At 45.0% G+C, this 18,869-nt stretch overlaps 1 protein-coding gene across 4 annotated transcripts in view; it reads right to left on the bottom strand.

Annotated features, from left to right (window-relative positions):
* The window catches only part of PALS1 (protein associated with LIN7 1, MAGUK p55 family member), a 908,688-nt gene extending 889,856 nt beyond the window's left edge, over positions 1-18,832 (bottom strand). For 3 of the 4 annotated variants that reach the window (XM_069638717.1, XM_069638715.1, XM_069638719.1), the window contains exon 1: positions 18,711-18,832. The gene's annotated coding sequence lies outside the window, so the exon portion shown is untranslated. Of the gene's footprint in view, positions 1-18,510; positions 18,531-18,710 lie in introns of those variants that run through there. The other variant, XM_069638716.1, reaches the window with a different exon arrangement.
* Between the last annotated feature and the right edge of the window lie 37 nt (positions 18,833-18,869).

The raw sequence follows: 18,869 nt of genomic DNA, 5'->3' as shown, positions 1-18,869 counted from the left end.
CAGCCTTTAAAAAATAAAGGGAGAAAACACACAACACACACACAAAGACAGAATTACTCTAAAATAACAAAGTCGCTTGGGTTTCGCCAATACAAACGAGGGAGCTCATTTCAAGGCACAGGGCTTGAATAGCTTCCTTTGATCAGGTCTCACAACAGTCCCTTTTCAGCACTCACCCACAAAGCGTCCACCTTCTGTTTTGAAACTTTCATTCAAGCTAGATGTGTACATCTTAAAATCCAAGCAAAAAGCATCTTCCTTTTCCAGCAGCAACCCCGCTCATTACACGGTAGCACGTCTACACCATGGAATGCTGGTAGCCACAAATCAAGCCTACAAAAGCATGGCCTCGATGAAAAAAACGAAAGGTTGGCCTCGCGGAGACATCCCCTCCAGATACTAGGAATGTCAGCGAAAGGGCTGCCAGAGAGACAAAAAAAACAAAACAAAAAAAGCATCCCCATCAGGTTACCAAAGCAGGCGGGTTTCTCAAAGGAGAACTCCCGTTGACATTTCAGGCCGCTCCATGATGGAGAACCTGCCGCCGCCTCGGTTTATTTACAGCAGCACTTTGCAAGAGAGGTCTGGACTCAGGCTTGTTTTGTGAAACCAGGCAACTAAGGGGTAAAACAAGAGTAGGCATGTGTAGCTCCACGTGCAATGAACCATAGTTCACAAGTAAACAGACACAGAGACAATTACATACATACATCTATGCAGCGCCTACAGTGGGACCATAAAATAGCAGACATACAACATCAATAAAAATAGACTGACGATTTGCAATAGCTTTTAAGAACTCCTATAAAAGGTGCATATACTCAGTATTATACCGGTTTTGTAAGGATGGCTTTGTGCTACTGACTCTCGATGCATGCGAGATTGTGTGCGTCTGGAAACCAAGAGTTGGGAGATCAAGTAAACAAACATTTACTTTGTACACAGACATTTTAATAAAACGCAAATAAAATTGTGGCGGGCATGCTACAAGGAAAGAATTTTAGCAAATGTCTCAGAATGGTGGGCGATGAGCTTAGGATGACTTAATTAATATGATTAACATCATCCCTATTTTAGAAAACTCTTTGTTCCTGATGCTTTTAGGATGACTTGCTGATCACTTCAAGAGATTGGACGTTTGACCCTGATGATTTGGGGACGAGTCTGGGATGGGCTGCTGATTACTTCAGGAGAATCGCCATGAAAAAAGTTTGTTCTTAACGATTTGGGAATGACTTACTGATTACTTCGCAACATCCAAGTTTTTTTAGGATGATATGCGAACTAATGCAGGATGGTCATTCCGCTTTTGCTTAGTTGCACTTGTGCTGCATGACCCCCAATGTGGCAAGTGGCAATGTGGCAAAGCGGAAGCCAGAGGCCTAAACATAGCATGCGCACCCTGGGTGAGAATCCTTTGCCATCCCAGTCAAAAACAATCACCCAGCACCCTCACAATCCCCAGTGTGCAAGGGTAAAGCTTGGGACTATGTTGGACCAAAGTGGAAGCCAGAGGCCTAAACATAGCATGCGCCCCCTGGGTGAGAATCCTTTGCCATCACAGTCAAAAGCAGGAACCCAGCACCCTCACAATCAATACATTTCCATACTGACTGCACCAATATATGCCAGTATTAATTCACAGTTTTCATGTTTGCTTTGCAAATGATACAACAATAAATAAATAAATCCACACATAAGATTAAAAAAAGAAAGAAGCAATATGCAATAAACTAACAGAACCACAAAGTCCCATGAACCAAGGTCTCAACTACCCAACTACCCACAACCTACCAAATACAAGCAACAACAAAACAAACAGCAAAGACTAAACCCAAAAGAGCAGGAAAAACACCAATCGAAACAGAACGCCCACTCAAAAAGGAACACAACCCGCACATCATGCCTCACCACAAGAAATACAAAGAAGCCAGAACAGACAACACAAATAGGAAAACCCAAACCACTCGGGAAGGCACCGACCAGCATGATCCCACAACCCCAAAAAACATCCGAGATGGCCCAAGGAGACATACAAATAACAGAGAAAAGACAGACTACATTGCTCGCTAACTGTCCACATACGACTACGTGGTTAACAATAACGGCACAGCACCAACAAACCGACAGCCAACAAGCGCCACAAATACAGACCCAATCAGGACACCAAACAGAACACAAACTAATAAACCATTCCAACCTGGTATCCACCATGGACAATACCCCAACCAGAACAAGGGACAAGTTGGAATCCATCACACTCTACACCCCCTACATCACCAAGACTGGAACAACACAGGGGTAGCTACCCCATTTACCACCCGGAACCAACCAACCCCACCATATACCTTATTGGTCTACTCGACAAAGAGTCTGACCAACAAAGAACCACCCCACCCAACAGACCCAACTGGGGAAAACCCACCTGGAATGGAATCCCAACCAACTCCACAGAGGACAAAACAGATAATACCAACAACCACCCAAAAGGGAAATCAAGCAAACTGTGCTGCAGCCTCCTCAACATTAGATCCATAGCAAAACACTCAAATCCATGATCTCCTAAGCGACGGATGGACAGACGTGCTCTTCCTTACAGAATCGCAATTATACACAAAGAACACATCCTAGCATCTTGAATCATAACCAACACAGAAGACTAGGAATCCCTCCTCACTAAGATAGAGCTCAGCGACCAATCCAACATAGTATTCCTCCGGATCTACAGACCACCTTCTTACAACTCCAACTTTGCAACAATACTAGCGGACGAGGCCGCCATGCTATGAACCCACCACAACAACCTAGTCATACTGGGAGATTTCAACATATGGTTTGAAAAAGAAAACGAATACACAGCAAACTCAAACCGCGCGCTCCTGGAAACCTTGCAGTTCAAGCAAATAGTAAATGGATCCACCCATGACACCGGACACACCCTGGATGCAGTGTTCTGCAGGGAAGGAGTATGCGCATCCATGCCACCTACACCAATGGTGTAGAGTGACCACTACTTGATACCATTCTACATCACACTCCAAACCTGCCTACGGGCAGGCAAGACAACACTCCACACCAGTAAGAAAAAGAAAAGAAACTGGAAGAACTTGGACATGGAGGCCCTAACAAACCTTCTAGACGCAACCGTTACAAGTCGAAAGTGATCCCACCGATACAAACATAGATACAACAGAAGACACACGGATCACCAAGGCCTTTGACTAATTAGCAGCAGCTAAAACATGCAAAGCAACAACAAAACAATTTGCACCAAAATGGTCACATAAGAACTGAAAAAACACCAAAAAACCAACCGCAAAATGGAAACAAAATGGAGAGCAATACATCAGACAAGACAAATTAAAAAACACCAAAGACAACTCAAACTGTACAAAGCAACAGTCCTCAAAGCACAAAAACCTGACTATGCCACATGAACAGAATCGGCAAACAATCCACAGAAAGAACACTCCAAAATCAAAGAGATTAAAACTCTCTTCCTGCATGAATCTGCTCACCCCTACACAAACAATTTGTAACATCACCAACGATCTGAGAGCAAAAAGAGACAATACAAGAGACCAACAAACTAGCCAGGGCAAATACAACAGCAACCACCGGACCACAGATGAAACACAGATTACAGCAAAACTAATCTGCCTAGAACCAATCACAGAGGAAACCTTCGGGACACTGATCAAGGACACCAACCTTGCAGGATCTCCAAGGGACCCCTGCCCCTCCAGAAGTCTTCAAAGGATTCCTCAACCAGAGAATCCCAGCGACAGGCTGCTCACCTAATGAATCGATCACTCAAAAGAGGAATAAAACTGTCCTCCTTCAAATCAGCATACATCAAACCACTAATAAAAAAAAGTCAGAAAGAGCAGAAGACCCAAGCAACTACAGACCAATATCCAACCTGCAAAACTGCCCTACCCAGCGAAGATCCTGGAGAACCAAGTCTACAAAATCCGTGTTAATACATGTCGTAACAAACGTAATACAGAATCAGCACTTCTATTGATACGGGACACCTCAAAATAAACACAGGCGGCACCCAATCGGCCCTCATTCTATTGGACATATGAGCTGCTTTTGAAACCATCAGCCATGCAACACTAATGAAAAGATTGGCGGAATGTGTCATACAGGAGTCCACACTAAAGTGGTTTCCCTCATTCCTAACCAACCGAAAGAACCTACCTATCACCATTCACCTCAAACACCAAAAATATATCCTGCAGAGTCCCACAGGGTTCCAGCCTCTCCCCTCTACTTTTCTGCCCACTGATGAAAATCATTACCGCCTAGAACTACGCAGACAGCACACAACTGATTACAAACAGAACACAGAAACAAAACAACAACTTCAACAACTGCCTCACAGACATGTACAACTGGATGACAGCAAACAACCTCAAAGTGGCCCTGGCAAAAACTGAAATAATGCTCTCACCCGCAGGATTCGATGGAGGAAACCCACAAGTAGACTGGCCAATCGGCATGGGAACGCAACCAGAGACTACCAATATAGTAAACAACCTAGGAATACTCATGGACAACAGACTGTCACTGGAACCGCAAGTCAAGCAAATCGGCAAAAAATGCTTCTTCCTCCGATGACTACTCAGGATTACTCACCATCTCTCCTTCGCCCACAGAACCCTCACAATCATATCCCAGATACTCACGAGAATCGACTACCCGCAAACAGCCTCTACCTAGGAATGCCAGAAAGATTCACCAAGAAACTCCAAAGGGTGCATAATACAGCAGCCAGGATCCTACTTAGACTAAACAGAAGAGACCACATCACCCAGCACTGAAATGCCTACACTGGTTACCAGTAAAAAAAGCTCAACAAATTCAAAGCACTCTGCATCGCCCACAACGCCTTGCACAGACAAGGAGAGGAATTCCTCCAAGACAAGATTAGCTGGTATTGCGCATGAAGGGAACCAAGATCCAGCAACGACATACAAATAGAGGCAAAACACTATGAAAAAAGGAAATATGGCAGAGCAGCGTTCTCATGTCTAATTGTTAACACCCAGAAACAACATGCCCAAAGCAATTAGAACCACAGAATACCACATCACCTTCAGGAAACTGCTCAAAACCTGGCTATTCAGCAGACAATGACAACTTAGAAGGGACACCTGCAAAAACAACACCGCAGACAAACAACTAGAGAGACAATGAGAGGGCCCAAAGAACCGCAAACAAGAACCTAGCTAGATATAGTCAAACAGTATCCAAAGGGCCACCCCAGAGAGAGAGAGCACAACAAACTGACCGTCTTTAATAACCCTCTTCCTGTCCTGCTCCTCCTACATAACTAATGCCTCTACACCAGATCTTGGACTAGCCACACTCAAACATACAGAGCCACACTCAAACATACAGAGAACCATTACTATGCCGACATCCAGAGTGAACTACCCACATGCCCAATACCATCTAAAATGCAACACCACACCAAGTTGCCGGACTACCTTACAGCTATTACCACCTATGACTCTGGATGCCTTATGGACACTATCTAACCAGTGCACACGACATACCCATCGTAACCACCCAACACTAACACCAACACAAAACACTACCGCACACCCAAGGCATGGAATCTTACCCATACCGTTACAATGCGCGAGGCCGCTCACAAATGACCACATGCAAAACACACAGATGCCAATTCCTCCTGGTTCTGAACCTATCCACTCACTCTTTTCCCCCACCAACCTCCCCCTTTTTGCAAAGCCACGCAAGCGCCTGGAGACTGTCCCTGGGTGGCAGCGTTGCACGGTACAAATCAACTTAACATAATGCCAGTAATGATACTGTAAGGTGTGTATCGGCCACTTTTACTCACAAAAAATTGGCAAATACTCCCAACAAATAAAAGTAGAGAGTAAAAATACTCCCAACAAAAAACTGGAAAAAGACATGTAGAATCCTGAACCCCTGCTTCCCCCCTCACAGCTTCATGGATATGTTTTGACAGTAATGCACGTAGCCCCACAGGAAGAAACCACTGTTTTAACTGCCTGATGGAAGAAGTAACAGTAAGACGGCAAGACGGGATTCGTGCGCTCTAGACAGCTCGCCGACATTGTTTTTGGGAAAGGCTGTCAACACAGATGAGTGGTCACTGATATCTTGGGTGAGAGACACTGCCCACTTCCAGTGAACTTGTCTGGGAATGACCTTAGGTATCCCATGCTATTGGAGCAAGGCTTTCTGAACCCCTTGGACTATGACACATTGAAGGGGGAGGAAACCAATACCTCTGCGGCCGAAGACACAACAACAGTACAAACAAGAAGGAAATTTATCCCTCGAACCACCCACGAGAACACCACCTTTGAAGCCTCTCCTTTCTTTGGAAGGTGGTTATTCGAAAAGAAATATAATTGGATCACCATTATGGAACACCTGTGAAGCCAAAGAAACCAGCTCTTTTTAGTCGGATGAATTTTGTCATATTCACATCAACTTAAATTCTGTTTTTAATTTTTATGTATGTTTACAAATGCATATGTCCTGATGAGGTGCACCAGACGGAAGTTGCATAGACCGTTCTGGTAGCCCGAAACTCGAGTCGACAATACCATAGAGCCTACTCCTCCCAGAGTTGGCTCTAACTTGGGTTTTCTTTTTCACAGTTTGATGTATGGGGATTAATATGGCTCCACGAACAACTATTTTGGAATACCTACCCATTATTTCTATCCCTCTGATAGAAGTGTACCCGTTTACCAATTTTATTTCTAAGTATTAAAATAGCAAACCCATATGGGTGGGAAGTTCTGAGACACAGATCTAAAATATTAGGACTGTGGTTTTTTTGCACCCGTATGAGTGGTCTTATGTATGTATGTATGGGTATGAAAGAGTATGTAAGCAATGGTATGTGATGATGTGAGCTTTTTTTCTGTTGATGTGATTAAATGTGTTCTTGACAATTGATGAATTTTTTATACATGTGATATTAATGTATTTGATATGTTCTTTTGAAAAAGTTTTTTACAATTTAAAATGAATAAATAAATCTTAAAAAATTAGTTCTGACACGCTGTCTTATGTCCAAAGTACACGCTCTTTAAATAGGGCTCATGCAGCGTTTTCACGCTTAAATTGATAAGAATTAATCATAGGAGGTTGTGCAATTCTCCCACCAGAGAAATGTATGTTTTTGTTTGGTGATTGGAAGAAGTAAACATGTATCTTTTAATGTGCATGAATAACTAGGTGCAAATAAATATTACAAAAACATTTCAATTTTTCTGTTAAAATCATATTTTTACTCACTTATGAATTACTCTCATTGAGAATTGGACTTACATTTTTACTCTCTAAAAAATCATTTTACTCGCAACTTTAAAAAATAGGGAGTAGAATACTCCCACTTCCAAATCCTATCTGGTGCACCGATGTCCAACAATGCTCTGCCACACACTCCTGTTGGCTTTGCCTTTAAAAGTGTCTTGTCACAACGGGAAAACATGTCCAAACTGGCTGCACAATGCAGGCGAGTCTAGATGCATAATAATGCTCATCATGTTTGCTTTACCCTTGATGCGGAGTGAAAAAAGCCACGCCACAGTAAGAAATGGATTGATTGGCGCCCTAAATGCATATAGTGCCAGCACACCCCCGTTCAGAAGCACAGCAAAGGAGACAAGGGAGCAAGAGGCGCAAGAGACAGGGACCAGTGGGGCCCGGGTCAATCCTGAAGCAGAATAGAGGGCTGAAGAAAGGCATCCGTGGTGGGCAAGGAAGAAGAAGGGCGAGGCGTTTGGTTGGCTCAGGGCAGAGTGATCCTGGCCCCAAGGTCAGGAGGAGGGTCTTTTGCAACCTGGGGAGGATGTCAAACAGTGGCTCACCTGTGCACAGATGGGGGTTCCAACCCCCCCCCCCTGCTGCCCAGTCAAGGGTGGACCCACAAAGCAGCTGAGGGAGGAGGTTCATACGCCCTGAAAAATTGGCTAGAAGAGGTCCGAAGGTTGCAACACAATATCGGGTCTAAGAGGAGGGGGCAGGGCTCCCCCCCCCCCCCCATCAGACCTGCCTACGCACTATGTCCAAAAACAAGGGGAAGGACAAGCAAGCTGCCCCCAAGACGGTTAAGAAACCACAGAGTGCAATCTGCATATACTCTGGTGCAGAGACAGCGAGTTACCACAGCGAGTTACCAGCTGGGGGAGATCAGGGGCCCAGGGCAAGAGAGGATTTGGGGGCACTGCAAGGCAACGCAAAAGATTAAGTGGTCAGTCACCCAGGAGGTCCTTTACCAACGCCTTCAGGATTTTGGGGATAAGATAGCGAACACCATTCAATCGCAGTTGAGCATGATGCAAGCGGAACTGTCCCAAACGTTGCAAGAGGTGAAGGGGGGACATAACGAAACAAGAGGAGCGGGGCGAAACAGCGCAGAGTGGCATAGAAGAGGTTGCAGAGGACAAAATGAAGATCGACAAGCTGGTAGAGCAACTAGCAAGGGTCACACAGAACCTCGAGACCCAGAGCAAAGACCTTGAAAACCACTTGAGAAGATCTAACTTCAGAATAAAGGGCCTTGCTGAGGCTGCGGTGGACAAGGATCTACGCACGATGGCGCAGCAAGTGTTTGCGGACCTGCTGGAGGTGGAAGACTGGTCAGGAAAGAGCTGGCCCGCATACAAAGATGGGAGAGCCAGGGGCCAGACCCAGAGATGTAGTGGTGGCCTTACACGAGTACAGGCAGAAGGAGAAGGTGCTAGCGGCTGCCAGGAGGGCCAGATCAATCAGCTAAAATGGCTTGGAACTTCAGCTATTCCAGGACCTGGCCCAGACCACTCTGGTGAAGCGTAGGATGATGGGCCCGGTGGTGCGTGCCCCAATACGAGCGGACATAAGCTATAAACAGACCTTTCCCTTTGGACTACTGTTCGAATGGGAAGGGAAATAGAATCGGGTTACCACCTGCAAGGAAGGTACAAGGGTACTGAACATTAAGGACAAAAGGATCACCAAGGCAAAAACAAAGACCGGCGAGAGAACCGCTCAAGAGGAAAATGTGGGAGTGGACAAGGTTTTCCACAAGGGGCTAAAATAATTGGGGCCTAAGAGGCCTAGTTAAACCCCCCCCACCCCACAACGAGGGGGCAGGAGTGGAAGGTGCCCACATACCCATCGACACAGGAGCACCACACTGAGGGAAAAGGGGGGTTACAGGAAGGAATGTTGTAGCCCACCTGGGGGAGGTAGTTAGGGGAAAGGTACCAGGGGGGAGGTGGGTGGGTGGTACAGGATGTCTTGGTTTATCTACAAGGGTCTAGGGGGATACGCACAGGTTTACTCTGGGTAGTTACAAGGGCTCAGTTCCAAGGGGGGGGGGGGGGAGTAAAAACTTTGGGTGACATCCCTAAACATCAGGGGGCTTTATCCCCCGGTTAAGAGAAGGAAGGTGGAACAGTCCTTGGGAGGGGTGAGGGGGGGGGGGGGTCAGGGAGTCAGGAATTGTATCCCTCGAAGAGACGCACGTTCGGAGGCAAGACTGGCATAAGCTGAAAATCAAGGGGTACTGCCATCTGTTCCAATCCAATGCCCCAGGGAAGACAGGGGGGTTGCGTTTTCATCGCTATTCGGGACATACCAGGCTTTCAGGTCAAAGCTGCAGAGGGGGACACAGAGGGTAGGTATCTGGTGGCCTCTTTCCAATGGGAGAGGGGGACATTTACAGTGGCAGCAATCTACGCCCCCAATACGGGCGACATTGACCGAATTGGAAACTTTTGCCAAAAGGCAGACAATATTGGTAGGCGACTTTAATCTGGCGTGGGCCCTAGATAAAACAGGAGCGCAAGGGTGTTCCGCAACCACCATCTGCCTGCTTGAACAAACATATGGCCCAATTGGCATTGGCAGATGGCTGGAGGGTACTAAGGGGTGGGGGGGCTACACATTTTATTCCCACGTTCATAGATCCTTCTCAAGGATAAATTACTCCTGGATTAAGAGGTCAGTGTTGGGTAAGGTTGCAGGGATCGACGAGACCATGCACCGGTAACGATTACCTTAAATATGGGCCAGAACGAACCAGGCCTATGGCAGTGGAAGTTCCCTAGCCACATCCTTAAGGATGGAGTCCTATGTGAGAACATAAAGAATAAAATATTGGATTACTTTGCACTTAATGCAACAGAGGGTGTACGCTACCAGGTGGTGTGGGGCGCGTTTAAGGCTACATTGAGGGGGGAGCTCATCATGATGAAGTGCCAGAGGGACAAACAACTAGGTCTCTTACAGGAGGAATTGGAAGCTAAACTTAAATAATGGCAAATAACACAGAGTACGCTGCAAAGAGAATATCGGCCGATTAGGGGGCAATTAGATGTTTTGCAGACTAGAGCTGCAGAGCGTTCATTGCTCTACCCCCAACAGAGGTATTATGTCAAGCCAATAAGGCAGATAGCCCGTTAGCGAGGTTAATTAAGAAAAGAAAAAGCAATGAGGACAATCCTTAAAATAAAGGCGGGGGGGCAAGAAAGCACGGCTCTACCTGAAAATTTCGGTCTGCACTGAATATTATTCATCCCTGTACACATCCGATTCCCTTGAGAAGGGAGCCCAAAGGGAATACCAGCCTCGGGGCCCTCTCCCTAAGATCACTCCTCAAGAAAATGAAGAACTTCAGGAAGACATTACTCCCAAAGTAGTAAGGGTGGCTATAGCTGCCTTGCTATCAGGAAAGGCCCTGGAAAGGCCCTGGACCGGGACGGGTTTCCAGCGTGTTTCTACAAAACCTTTAGAGGGACCCGGATACTGCGCTTAGTTTTGGGTGGGGTGGTGGGCGAGAGATATATCACCCAAACAATGGAAAAAAAACCATGGTTGTGCTGCTCCCAAAGATGTGTAAGGATGTCACTTTTTATGCTGTTCGTAGTGGCCGATTGCCCTTATTAATCTAGACACAAAGATCTACAGCAAGGTTCTGGCGTCACACCTGGATAAGCTCCTCACCAAAAATCTCGACCAGCCTGGATTTATTAGGCATAGGCAGACCTCGGATAAAATTGGGCGGGTCTGTCATCTGATTGAAAAAGTAAATAAATCTAGAACCCCTGCAGTTATACTAGCGTTGGATGCCGAGAAGGCCGGGTCGAATGGCCATTCTTCTCCCATACCATGGAGGGTATGGGATTCGGTTCTAAATTCCTTTCAATGGTAAGAGCCAACTACTGAACTCTCTCCTTGCGCTTGGCAATAAACGGGCAACTTTCCCACAGGATCACAGTCTCACAAGGCACCAAGCTGGGTTGCCCGCTCTCTGTGCTCTTATAGGCCATCCACCTGGAGCCGCTCTTGGCCAGCATTAGGGCCTCCCCGGATATTAGGGGGATTAACTTTGGTGGGTGAGGAGCATAGAGTTGCATCGTTTGCTGATGACATGCTCCTCTTGAACACAGAACCAGAAACATCATTCCCAGGGATCTTGCAAGAACTTCTTCTTGATGGTAAGGATTAAAATAAATCCACAGAAGTCAGAGTTATTAAACTTGACTGCCCCCTCAGAAAAGATTTAGGAATTGCGGACTTTAGTACCCTATAGATGGGCGGAAACCGGCATTTGAAATTTGGGGGTCCAGATTACTGGTTCTCTGGGTACTCCTTACTGTGCCAACTACCCACCTATAGCGGAAAAGCTGCACCGGCTGCTGGCGGAATGGGTGCCCTTATCAATATCCTGGATGGGGAGGATAAATGCCCTTAAAATTGTGATTTTGCTAAAATTCCTGTACTATTTCACGGGTCTGCCAGTGGAGGTTCCTTCAGGACCCTTCAAAAACATGTGGGGTCATTTATTTGGAACCGCAAGAGACCCAGGGTAGCTATGCAGATGCTAATGTCTCCCAGAAACAAGGCAGGACTGTGAGCGCCAAACGTACACCTCCATTTCCTTGTTGCTCAAACCAGAGTGATCCGGGTTTGGTTAAGGGGTGATCGCAGGAAGGTCTGGTGTCGAATGGACAAAGCCGTGGTGGGCAAGTCGCTGGACGAGGTGTTGTGGCGACCCAAGGAGGACAGACCTGCAAGCATGTACAGTAGCAGGCTAGGGGCCCTAGTGGGGGGACTCATGGGATGAGGTGGTGCGGAGAGTGATCTTGACCACCTTCCTCCCCCCCGCTGACGTCGCTGTTTAGGAACCCCAAGTTCACAATGGGTATGAAAAGGGGTACCTTCAATGGGTGGGAGGGGGCAAGGTACCGCAAACTACGTGACATGTTCTCGGGTCAGGACATTAAATCCTTTGCACAGTGCAAGCAGGACATTGGGCTAGATGAGGGGGCGAGGTATCGCTACTCTCAACTAAGGCACTGGCTTACAAACCCAATGGTCAGATCAGCGGCCACCAGGGATCTCGTGCCCTTTGAGCGGTTCATAACAATGGACACGAGGGACAGGCATTTGGTAGCAGCGTTATATGAGATTATAGCAGAAGGGTCAAGGAGCCAGGAATGGCACTATATGGAGCAGTGGGAAACCGCAGTGGGAACTTTGGACTCAGTTATGGGCAGCTATCCCCAAGCTCACGCAGACCATCCAGATTCAGGAGATGTGGGTTAAGATAATGGTCCAATGGCATCTCACCCCAGAAAAACTACATAGATTCTACCCAACTGCGTCAGTGCTCTACTGGAGGGGATGTGGGGAACTGGGATTGTGGAAGCATATCTGGTGGGAAAGCCCAGTCAGACAACCTTACTGGGACATGGTCTGTGTTGCAATGAATGGTGTTGGGAGTCAGGTGGCAGACAACATAGGGATGGCCATCCTGGGAATAGGCGTTGTTCTGGAATATCTACCCTCAAAAGCTCAAAGAAAGACACTTACTCATTGCACGCGAGGATCATAAGTGACCTTCACATATATTTTATATCCCACTGCACCTATTCCAAATAGGCAAAGGGAAATGTTTTTTCCCCCTTTGCTTTGAAAAGTGCACCTCTTTTGAAAATCGGGATTTACTTGAAAGTGCTCAGAACCCCCTTTCCAACCTCTGCCTTGGGCAGTTGTGCATTTGGTGGGAAAAGAGCAACTCAATGTGCACAATTATGATGCACACATTTAAATGTCCTTTGTGCACGGTTCACCACCTTTTTGATGCAAATGAAGTGAATAAGCATCCCATAAGTTGCACCAAACACGTTTTGAAAATCGCGGCACAATGGTTATCCCTACTGATCACTTCTTAACGCTGTACGTTCATTTCAGAGAGTACGGTTCGAGGTGTCTGTGGGGATTTAGGAATGTTAAAGGACACACGAGAAGGAAAGGGTGCATGGGTTTTTTACTGTTTCTGCATTCAAAAACCCCATATTTGCTCATGAGCAGGTATTGTGTTAAATACCATTAGCTCGGGAACAGATACTGGAACTGGAATCGTTAGCCACAGAGTACGAACTGTGCATGCCATCATTCAGGGATTCTATCACATGTAACGGATTAGCAGGTACTACATCAAACGTCATTAGTTCCAGCAGGTACTGTGTCTGGAATCGGTATCCCAGATCCCGTTCTGTGTCTGTAATTATTTGCCACAGTGCAGGTATTGTCAGATGTAGCCGATGAGCAGGTACATACTATATCGGAAGTAATTATCTCCAGCGCAGGTATTTTGTCTGCACTCATTCGCTCCAGCCAAAGGATGCGATGAGCCTTTACCAGTAGCGCTAGAGAAGGTAGTGCCTGCTGACATTCACTGGGGTGTTTCTGTGTCTGCAGCCATTACACCTAGAACAGACACTGTGCCTGCAGTTATTATCCACAGAAGGGTCATTAGACCCAGAGAAAGTACCAGATCTGCAGCCATTAGCCCTGGAGAATCATTACTTTCACAGTAGGCACTGGAACTGGAGACAGAATACGTCTGCAATCATTAGACGGCGCATTTATTTTCATATATAAGAGGAGAAAATACTGCCAGACAGTGGCAGACCGCACACTAATCAAAAGATGCCAAAAAGGAAACAATGACTCCACGTCAAATGGCACAGTTCTAATAAGTAACACATACAGCAAAGGCAGGACAATAAATGGACAATCCTGTATGATGCGTTTCGCGCTCATAGAGCGCTAGTTCCCATGAAGGAAGCACGACAATAATGGGCTGTAAAAATAGGATCTATATGATCACTGCGACCCCCATAATTGTGGCGGCCGAAAATGCTGACTTTTGTTTTTTTATTTAACCCCCTTTACTCCACATAGACCTCCACATATTACTATAATAATCACATACCTCCCCCACATATCAGTCTAAGGGGAGTGTTGCCATTGCAATTATGAGGGTGATATTTTGGGCTATTACCGTAAAAATACAACACAAATCCTTTCTCTCTGTTGGTAATGCATAATGATGGGAGAGAAAGACGTGTCAAACAGGCAGACATCTTGTAATGGAATTGAATGCAAACAGTGCATGTCAAGGTGATGCAAACATGTACAATTATGGTTTAAATGAGATATAAAAACAAGATGCAAGTACACATTGGCCATGATATTCCGTGCAGCGCACGCAAAGGAGGAACTTGCTACATAAGTAAAAATGTAATGGATGGGCAAATCTCGTAAACTGCAAGCAGCAGATGAGTACAGAAAAACCACAAAAAATAATATACAGCAGCTTACTCTGCAAGATGCACGTGCAAATGTGAATGCAGGATAAATACAACATTCATGAAATCAAAAACGTAGGTCAAGGTTAAACTAAAAACATGATCAATAAAGTGCAAAAGCCTGCAGTACAAATCGAGTAGCTACATTCAATTAAAACATGATAAAGTGCTAATGCAAGAAAATCATTGATGAACAGCGACATACTCTGTAAAGTGCAAACACAAATGTAAGGATGATATAACGTTCATGTAATCAAGGCTGTTGCTAAAAGTCAATATAGACCAACTAACAATTCATCAAAGTGCAAGTGGCTTGAACAGATATCAAGTAGCTGCCTATGAATGAATCATAAAGTGCTAGTGCAAAAACGTTATGATACATCAAAGCTGCCCTCTGAACTGTATGCAATGGAGGAACTTACCACATGATTAAAACATATAATGGATGGGCGAATCTCATAAAATGGAAGTGCTGCACACATTGCTGGACTGCTCAACCAAGGGTATATATAGTAACCCTCAAAGGTGGTGTCCAAAATAAGTAGGTGCAAGTTCCTTGGAACCACCAAGTAAATAACAGCCCAATATAACATAACTGTTAGATTCTTAAAAAAACACTGTGATGATTGCCCGCCAAGGCAAAGTGTGATAGCATGTGTGTGTAACAGCCGTCTATAAATCTTAAATGACATGATTCCCCACCAAACATCAACATCATTCCAACCCTGTTATGAAAGATGGACATAATACACAATAAAACCCAGCGCTTCCTTACATACAGAAACAAACACAATGAGAACAAATTATGATACCCAAAGTACTGTACAGCTTAAAAGAGCAGCATGATCCATACAGAAGAAAACATTTTCTCAAAATAAATCATCAGCAAAATAAGCAGAATATAAAGAATGACATCTTGAAAGACGAACGAAAATGATTAAACCCCTATTAAAGTATATAATACCTCATCAACATTGTGCCCAATCAGCACTTTGGTATCGAAATCTAAAATAAATTTAGTCTCGAGCTGACGCAACTCTGGGACCCTATTGCCCCCTGTAGGATGCTTGACAACATTTGCGACCCCCAAATAACGTGAGCAACTGGACATTACTATCATGATGCCCCTTGAAGTGCTTAGCCATGGGGTACGAAGGATCAGATGTTTTAATAGCCCTCAAATGCTGTAGTATCCTCAGCTTTAATTTAAAGGTGGTGCTGCCCACGTACCATTTGTTGCACAGGCAACAAAGGACGTAGACAACGAAAGTGGTATCACATGTAATCAGCTGTTTCATCACCTGTGGTAAAACTGTGATTGGATGTACAAAAGATTTTTGGACAATAGCATGAGGACAGACCTTGCATTTGTGACATTTCACAAAACCGGCAGAAGACACAGTAAGCCATGCCGTGTCGGTTGGGTTCTTGGCAGGGGGCTGCAAAAAAACTCTACATTAGCTTATCCTTTAATGAGGATGTCTGTCTATAGGTCAAAACAGGGCATGAGGAAAGTAAAGGCGATAGATCTTTGTCCAGTTTGAGAACATGACAATGCTTCTGGACTATTTTGCCAATAGGTGCTGATGTGACAATCAATCGTGGGTCATCATTAGTGGTGGGTTTGGGGAATTTGTTCATGTTGAGTAAAGCCTCTCTATGGAGCGCTCTGGCCTTGACATATGCACTTTCAATGACACCCCAAGAGTAACCTCATGCTAGAAAGTTGATGGAGGTTGCTGCACAACTTTTATCAAATTGCTCGATGTCAGTACAGTTCCTCCGGTAACAAACAAATTCCACATAAGGGATATTGTTTTTTTCATCTAGCCGGTGACTGCTGATGGCATGTAGTGGAAGGCCTGAACTGGTAGGTTTTTTGTACACAGAAGTGTGCAACCCAGAGGTATCCAAAGTAACAGTCACCCAGATACACAATCGCACTGCAACTATGACTTTTGGTGAAAATCAGATTCACTCTATTAGTATTGATGCTTTTGACAAATTCAACCCATTCACATTCGCTACCCTTCGAGATGATGAAAACATAGTCAAAGTACCTCCACAATGCCGCCATCTGTACCGGAAATTTCTCAGATATATGATCTGATAAATAGGTGGCCTGCCACCAAACCCATCATGAGGTTGGCAAAAGAAGGAGCAAAGGTACTGCCCATAGCAGTCCCACGCACCTGATGAAAAAGAAATCCTTAAAAAAGTTAACCATTATTACAAAGACAAACTTTTAACATTTCCAAAATCATAGTACTGTATGAAAGAGTGAACGTGTGTCCAGAAAATATTTGTAAGCATTAATTCCGACCTCATGATCTATAGAGGTGTACAAGGATACATCATCAAGAGTGGCCAAAATCAAACCCCTCTTCCCATGAAACCTCAATGATGTGCTGTAAAAAATCCTTGTTGTCCTGTAAATAGGAGGGTAAGACTGAAACAAATGAAATCAAAGTTTCGTCAATAAAACGTGACAAATTCTCCAACAAAGAGCCTGATAACGTAACAATGGGTCTTCCAGGTGGATGCACTAATGACTTGTGGATTTTGGGCAGAAAATGGTAGGGATGGTGAAGAAAGAGGGAACCAAGTAAATCCTCATCCAAAATGCCATTCTCACACCATTTGATGACCAATGCCCTCAATTCCAACTGCAGAACAGAAAAAGGATTAGAGGACAGAGCTGAATACCAGAGTTGCCGGTGTGCCTCAGCCACATTGTCACAACGATCCTGCAAGACTATGTTGGCCCTTTGTCAGAAGGCTTGATGGCAATGTCTTTTAAGTTTGTAATTCCTGTAAAGCACACAACTGCAGATGTGTTAGGATTCCGTCTGGTGGTGAGAACAGATGACTGGCGCAATTTGCACAGATCCACAATACATAAATCATGAAATGCCTCTAAGCAACCCCTGGTGGGAATGGGGGGGGTTGAACTTGGATTCACCTTTAAGTTAAGAGAAAACAGGCCAATCAGAGTCAATGTCAAACTCACAAAAATTACTGGATCAAAAGAAACATCATCCAAAATGGCCAGATCAGTTAATGACGCAATATCAGAAATTAGTAGATTAGTACTGCCTGTGCAGGGTATAGATTTGCTAAACGGTTGATGGCAAAAACAACTTTTTAAACACGATTTGTGGAAAAACGGATCAAAATCCAAATGTGTTTGCACATAATCAAAGGTGGTGGTGGGAGAGAAATTAAGACCCAAAGACAAAAGGCCCAACTGCGAACCAGTAAAAATATGCGTGGACAAATTGATGACCTGTATGTTCTTCATGGCAATCACTTCTTGGATTTGGCCCCAAAGCGGGTTATATATACATACACACACCGAATGGGCCAGAACAAAACAGAGCAGCAGCTGTGGCAAAAAAAACGCCTTGCCGTAGCACACTTAAAAGGCATTCTAACTGAATCGTTTAACATTTAAAACTGTAGACATTATGATGTTCCCATAATGCTCTTTGCTTTTATGCAAATCGATAGGATTGGGCTCTATGAAGGGATACTGTGTTTCACAACCTGGGCAGGGGCCACACCCCCTTTGCCCCACCCCCTCCTTCCCACAGCCCCACCCCTCCAAAGAGGTGACAGCTCCCCAAAATACATTTTTTTTTCTCCATTTCCAGCCCCACATATAGTCACTTACACCAGAGCAGGGTCTGTGAGGTAGCTGCACAGCAGTTACTGCGTCTGGGAGCATTCCAGAGCCCGAACTGAACCATAAAAGAGCTTCGGAGCAGCTACTGTGTCTACAATACTAATAACAACAGGCTGCCCTGTGTAATTCCAAAACTAGATGTTTAGAAAGTCACGTACTTACAATGTTTATTTTCAACGTGTTATAAGTACAATACAACGAATTACAGCTTCAGCTGCAGCCTCTTACTTCAGCGTGTATTTCCAGAGAACACAATAGGGCTCCCCATACCACTATAACAACAAAGGAGCGAGAACGATCTGAGTTAATGGATGTTAAAAGAAACGTACATACAATTCACAACAAGAGCTGGATTCACTCACCTGATGCTGCCTGGAAACTGAAAAGGAGCGTTTGGTAAAGGGAGGCCTTATGGTGCTTTCATCATCATTGAAACACATTAGTAAAGTCCGTATGAGACGCGATACCACTGTGTGCTTGTGTAAAGGTTTGCCGACTTCTTCTGAAATGCCTTTAAGGCG

The sequence above is a fragment of the Ambystoma mexicanum genome, chromosome 14, assembly GCF_040938575.1.
Source record: "Ambystoma mexicanum isolate Mex_15411 chromosome 14, UKY_AmexF1_1, whole genome shotgun sequence".
Classification (NCBI taxonomy): Eukaryota; Metazoa; Chordata; class Amphibia; order Caudata; family Ambystomatidae; genus Ambystoma; species Ambystoma mexicanum.
The sequence above is the reverse complement of the archived record's forward strand: the minus strand, read 5'-3'. Positions and strand labels throughout refer to the sequence as shown.